The 7,378-nt window shown below is 29.4% G+C and overlaps 1 long non-coding RNA gene across 1 annotated transcript; it reads right to left on the bottom strand.

The window, feature by feature from the left end:
- Window positions 1-322: 322 nt before the first annotated feature.
- On the bottom strand, window positions 323-3,660 carry LOC126885077 (uncharacterized). Its single transcript, XR_007698271.1, has 4 exons — window positions 3,446-3,660; window positions 1,678-1,812; window positions 1,423-1,586; window positions 323-1,070 (listed from the first exon to the last, which is right to left on the bottom strand). It is a non-coding gene; the product is annotated as an uncharacterized LOC126885077 (long non-coding RNA).
- Window positions 3,661-7,378: the final 3,718 nt, after the last annotated feature.

Genomic DNA, 7,378 nt, shown 5'->3' with positions numbered 1-7,378 from the left:
AGCGCGCCCCACAGGTTGAGAATCACTGACTTAATCTGAAAACTTGTTTCATCGTATGAGTACGTAGATATAATAAAATATTTACATTAAAATAATGTACGTTTACATTGATTCAATGTGTTAAGACATCGATATGATCACATGTGGTTACTGTCAAGCCATAAATAGGAAACGGAAAGTAGGAAATAGAGTTGATGAAAATAATGTTCAAAATAAGTTTTAGAAGTTTTAATATAACTGTAAACAGGTACACTGAGTAACATACAAATAGTTAATAAGTAAACAAAGTGACGACTTAATATCTACATAAGTATTACAAATAATATAGTAATCAACGATTTTTTGCAGACTCTCAAATTATAATTAAGTATCTATAAATTTAAAGAAAAAAAAAATATATTTAATTAACACACCTCTTGTTGTCATTTAATTTGGAAAAAAATTGAATAACTAGATATATGTAGCAGAAATTGATTCTTCTTATTTTATACAAAAATCAAACAGGATGAAAATATTTAAAAAGTTCTGAAATTTCAGAAAATTTCTGTTTCTCTATAAGTATATTGTATATTGTATATAACTGTGTTATTTTTTAATAATAATGAACAACATAAAAAATTATAAATATGTAGAATCAATATTTATTGGATATAATTTTAGACTTATTGGTTATTAGATTATCTAAACTATTTTTCTGAAAGAAAAAGAGCAATTACCTTGTATTAAAAAAATATAAAATATTCAATAAAATTCCAGAACATTTCTGACTCAGAAGGAAAATCCAGATTAAATAAATATAAAATGTATACCTGATATCGTCAAAATATACACATATCCCTCTGGCAGTAATTAATGGTTGAATGTCATTTTTCTTTGATTTCAAAAATGTAATATGGTCTTACACTTCTTGCTGGACCTTCCCGACGTGTAAGAATGATTCCTGGGAATCTCTGATGGTATATTTTATTATATATGTTTGTCCATTAAGATCTCTTTTTGACCATTTTATTAGTTGACACAAAATTTCCATGTGGAACCCAAAGAAGAATTTGCATGTTTTTGTTTGCCATCTACAATTAATATTAATAATTATTATAAAAAAATTAATCTAAATAATGTAGGTACATAGTTGTATTTTTGGTTGCCATTTTTATTACAGAAATATTTTAATTTATCCCGAAAAAAATTTATTTTGATACTACCGACTGCGACTGCGGGAGTTAATATTATTTTTCAGTTATTTACAGTTTAATCACATAAAGATTTAATTTACTAATATTTTATAAGATTATACCATTAGAAATATTTTCAAATGGTTCCTATTTTCTTTTACCTATGTGTTAAATTAGCTTTTCAAAAAATTTACAGAGAACAAAAATTAATTAATACTAGATAAGTAGGATTGAATAAAGAAATATTCACCTTCCGTAATGTTTTCATGGGTAGCCTTTTCAAATAAAATTTATTTGTTTTTCCTTGATATGACTTTCACACTGAAGAAAGGAAATAATTCTTTCGAAATTGATGTCCGATCCATCAATAAGTCAATTTCCATTTCCAAATGCCACTCCAAAGTCCATATCAATCTGCAAAATAAAAATAGAAATATGTACAACTTTTTTACAGAAATCCAACTTATTAATTGACTCATTGTTAACAATATATATAAATACATACTTTAGAAAAATCTACCAAATCGCAGAACTTTTCTTCTCTATTAATGTGGTATGTGCAGGTTGAACAGACAAATTACTAGTGCCAAGCCAGTCTTAGAAGTCGGCAGGGTTGATTCACTGTTGTCACGTGACTTTTCTGCACCAATAGAAACACTTCAACATTTCAAGAAATATACAGGTTTATGTAAGAGATTATTGCTACAATGTATTGATCACTGATTCAGGTATATTACATTAAAACAATAATCTCGCTTCATTAAATTGATGAACTTTTACATCAGTCCGGTTTGCTTTAACAGAATTGTATTTTATCTTAAACATAAAATCAAAAAATGCGGTCATTGATTCAATAAATGAGGTTATAATTTGAAGAACACTGTACATTAGTGCAACGTTTTATATTCATTAATTTAACCGCATAATCCTGATGTATAGTTTCATATATACAATGAACAAATTATTAGTATTATGAAAAAAGTCATTGGATTGATAAAACGATTCATTGAATTAATAATTCTATTCATTATTTTTTAATGAATACAATTATATTGTAATAATGAATATGGTCATTACTTAATGACTACCTGTTTATTGTATTAACAAAATGTTCATTGAATCAATGTAAAAAAAGTCAATGATTGGCGTTCATTGGTACTATGTACAATATTTTTTTCAGTGCAGGAGTAGGTTGACATTTTTTTCCTGTAGCTTCTTCACTAGACTTTTGTAAAATTGCCTATATATCTACGGTTCTTCTATATTCCGTGGAAGATTTCAGAGAAGTAAGGTATTGTAAATTTTTTGACAACAATCGAAGTGGGAATTCATCAGTTGTTTCGCAACTATTTTCAAAAAATCTCGAAGATATAAAAATATAGACATTAGTATTTGTTTGATACAGTATTTGATCTTTTACCAAGTATTGTCTGACATATGAATCTGAAACATGGACTTTTAACAATAACATAGCCCAAACACTAGAGCTGTGGAGATGGAGAATGCTCAACATTAAGATCAGCAATCACAAATTCAATGAAGAAATAAAAGACGATCAAAAGTGTCCGATTCAATACCAAATATTGCTAGGAACTGGACAGGACACATAGAAAGAATGGAAATCAAGTGTTGGACTAATCGAATTATTGAAAAGCGACCAAGTTATTTATTACCATTTATTTGTCAAATTATGTAAACATTTTAAAATTTCCTAATAAGCAAAATATTTTAGTTTAGCAAAACACCCACATATCTGAAGATTTTGTAAAGGGTTTTAATTCAGTACTCAAAAACTACTAAAAATAATTTCTTTAAAAAAGTTTATTGAAACAGATTTAAAGTTTTATATTTTACGATATTGTTTTGATTACACAATTAGAGTCCTTTTCATGATCATTTTTCATTGCCTGACAGTTTTTCGATTTATTTCTAACGCATTAAATTGTATGTGACAGAAAAAAAGGGACGTCTGTGATTACAGACGTATTTATTTTATTTATAACATTTATTTTATTTATAACATGTATTCTAGTTGTCAATAGATGGCACTATAATCGAAAACAAAAATATTTACGAATTATATAATATATCTATGAATATAATCTGTACACTTTATAAGACTATACAAATCAAAGAAAATACCATTTTATAAATGCAATAACCACAATTGATTGGTTTTTATGATAAATTGCAAATAAAATGTGACAACTGTCAGATTTAACTAAAATGTCATGTTAGAATAAATATTATGTGTGTATTTATCACGGACTTACCTTTTTTCTATCATTTGTGACGCACTGAAAAATGCTCATGAAAAGGACTTTACAACCGCTTTACAACACAACTGCAAGGTACAGAGATCTAGGTCACGCATTTTTAGGTGACACAATAAAATCATGTAATTCAGCTGGAATCACATTGTGATTAGGTATTTACAAACTATTACATTGATAGTGAAAATATTATAAACAAAACACTCAAGTAATAAATATATGTATATCTACAAAATAACACGAGATGATCAATTAATAATTATTAAAATCGAGCGAACGAGATGTCATCTATCAGCTGAGTACACTTCTATTGTATTGTTCTATTCTATTGTATTTGTTAACTGTGTAAACAAGATATGGATATTTAAGTGTATTCCTGGTAACGTATGTCCCTAAAGTTTTCGGAAAATATATATATGTAATTTTTAATTGTAAATTAATTTTATTTTATTAACTAAATACAAAAAATTAAGTCTACATATTTAAGGTTTATAATGTATTTTTATACAACAAAAAGAGGTCCGTGATCTTCGATGGCACATAAATTTGGTCTTGCATGTGCAATAAGTCTTTGGACTGTTTCTAAATCGATCTCAAGAAATTTTTGCAAAATTCTTCGCCTTAGCTGATCTTCATTTTGGGCTTCACAGCCATTATTATACACCATTCGACTCAAAACAGCCCAAAACTCTTCTATAGGCCTCGCCTGAGGCACATTTGGAGGATTGTCGCGCTTGGGAACAAAATTTATATTTTGAGCAGTTAATCAATCCGTAGTTCTCCTGGCGTAATGGCATCACGCTAAGTCGGGCCAAAATATAATTTCATCATTGGAGTGATGAGTATTTATAAATTGAACAGGCTTTGTAAGACACCTGTCAATGTAAATGTCAGCATTGTAAGCTTCACCGCGAACACGCCCAACAAACGGCTGTGAAACACCAGCTTCTAAGATGGCACACCATACCAAAATTTTATCGGCAAATTTCACTTTTCCCTTAAACCTAACTTCGTCCGGTGCATCTTGTACATTGCGTGTATAAAATCCGTCGTTGCCCTTCATCTCGGAATTGGATAAAGTAAAATACTTTTCATCATCCATAATGAGAATTTTACCAGAAAAATGGATGCGTCTCAATGCACGGCAACATCTAGGAATTTTTTCTAACTGGATTGGTGTGTATTTAGGAGCTTTTTTTCATTTATATCGTTTTAAATTATTTCTAGAAATTGTTATACTTACAGTCATTCGTGAAACATTATATCTTCGGCCAACATTTCGCAAAGATTTTCCTAATTGATTCTCCATACTCTGAATTAATCTCTGTTCTCGAGCAGGAGTTACAACTCTTGGTCTTCCACTTTTGGGCAAATTAAGGCGTGGTATACCATTTTCGCACTCTTTAATTGTCTGGTAAATCGTTGACAGAGAAATATTTTGAGCACTAAGAATTCTTACAATATTGCGTTTTGGTACATGTCCAACTAAACGATAAATACTTTGACGAATATTAAGTTTGTACGACATCTTAACGAACCGTATTTGTCAAAACTGACATTGCTTATATTGTTTAAGTTGTTTACAAATTTTGGTTTCCAATGGCAACTTGATCCAACGCTTCCTACCAATAATAATTTTAAATCTAAAATTTTCCGAAAACTTTAGTGACATACGTTAATCAACCCCACGTAAGGGTAACCTACCCCAACAACTACCATAATTTGAGTGACAGTGTGCGGCAAAGATGGACATACTACAGCACCTTTTTAAACAGAGTGGACGTAAAAGAAAACTAACTACTAATTTAGATGTTTATTATTGCAGATAATTTGAATTATTTCGATTTACAGAATATGATACATGTAATATAAATTGAGTAAAGACGAATTTAAAGAAAGCAAAATTTATGAAGATGCTTAAAAATCCTAAAAACAACAAATAGGAAGTCTTAACTATATCTAAAACAATAGAAAAAGCGATACAGGTGCCGTATAGAAATACCTTATTGAAAATGAAAAAGACACTAACCAATTAAAATGCTATCTAGTCTCCACATTTTTGTATGAGGTTGAAGCATGAACTTTGAAAAAAGTTATCCTTCAAAACTAAAAGCATTTTAAAGATGGTGCAATCGTATAATTTTACGTGTACCGTTGATACGCTATATTACAAATGAAGAACTCTAGCAAAGAATGAGTATTTTGGTCATATAATAACGGGAACCAAATATAAGGTGCTACATTTAGTAACGAAAGGAAAGATAAAGAGCAAAGCAGCATGAGTAACCGGAGAATTCCTTGGTTTAAAAATTTAAGGGAATGGTTTAAGTTCAACACGGTTCAACTCATTTTTTTTTGACAGCTGTGAATAAAGTTAGACTCGCGATAATGATTTTTAAACTCAGATAACAGAAGTAGAAAAAGAACAACCAATTTTTCTCCCATTATTATTTAAGTATTTTTGTATATATTATATATGTTGTGTTTCTTTTCACTTTTTACAAAATCAAAACAGTGCCTGATAAGTTTTAAGAAAGCTATTTTGTCTCTGCCCTTTCTATTTCTCCTTCTTATTTATTTGCTGACAATATTGTATTTCTCCATTTTATTAGATTTGTCTTCTCCTTCTATGTAATAAGATCTGACGTTTCATCAGTTTTCGTCTTTTGCCTTTTTCGTGGCCAACTTTTCTTTCGTCATTGTTGATAATATAATTTTACACATTTTTGTTCTTCTGGTTTTCATATTCCCAACAAGTAATCGGACCTCCTAAGTCGTTCCTTCGTTTTGACCGAAAGTGATCGAAAGTATAACCGGAAGTCGATATTTGAACTTTTCGTGTAACTTTGCGTCGACTGACATGCTATTTCAATAATTTTTAGTCATTTTTGCTAAACTTTCGGTCATAATTGTTTAAACGGAAATAACTTTAAAACCGGAATTAAACATTCAAAGTCGACCTAATAATACGCTTCGATTGATATGTTAGATGTAGATACTACTTCGGTCGGCGACTATAATATGGCACTTCCGGTTAGAACTTTTTAACCGGATATGATACAAAAACCAAAATTATACACTTGTTCTCATCTTGTTAAAGCACGTCGAGTAATATATCGCTAATATTATTTCGGTGACTTTAAAACGGTACCTACGGTCTCAACTCTAAAACCGGAAGTCTGCGGTCAAATTTCTCATCTTTAATACCATAGTTGTATAGCTCCATTTTCCTGGCCCCTTTTGATTTCCCGGGAATCGAGAGTTGGTAATTTGGATTTCCCGGGAATTCTTGGGAATGGGGAAATTTAAAAATAAAAAGGAGAAATTGTTTTTGTTCTAATTTTTCATTGCAATCAATATAAAAAATTTGATTGCAAATCAATAATGTTTAGAAAAATTCAAAATTTTAAAAGCAAATTAAAAATTTTAAAGAAAATTTTAAAAATAGAAAAATTATAAATTTGTGTAATCTGAATTTTCGTTGTTTGTATTATTGAAATATGTTTTAAGAAAACATATATTGTTGAATGTTTGATCTTTCAGGCTGGCTGTTTTTTTGTACAGAATTTTGCTGAATTTGAAAACGCACTTTTTGTTGAAGTCTGATGCTTTTTAGTGAAGTAAGTAATTTTTTAAACTTCAGGTCAGCTGATTTGCACTAATCTAATACGGTATTAAATTTCCTATGTACCAATTCTTCATAAACATAATTTTAATTTAAAATAAATATTTATATTATAATTCTGGATGCTTCAAAATGAATCGAATCGTCGCATAAACAAAAGAATGTTTATGCTGACAGATATGATACATTCTGATTTTACCCCAAAATTGAAAGGTTTAACCCGAGAGCACTCACGCCAAAAATCTAACATTTTATCCTCTTCCGTGATAACTTGAAGAAAAATTTTGTAACATAACTTTTCACTCGTA

The sequence above is a fragment of the Diabrotica virgifera genome, chromosome 5, assembly GCF_917563875.1.
Source record: "Diabrotica virgifera virgifera chromosome 5, PGI_DIABVI_V3a".
Taxonomy (NCBI): Eukaryota; Metazoa; Arthropoda; class Insecta; order Coleoptera; family Chrysomelidae; genus Diabrotica; species Diabrotica virgifera.
This window is presented reverse-complemented; position numbering and strand designations above follow the sequence as displayed.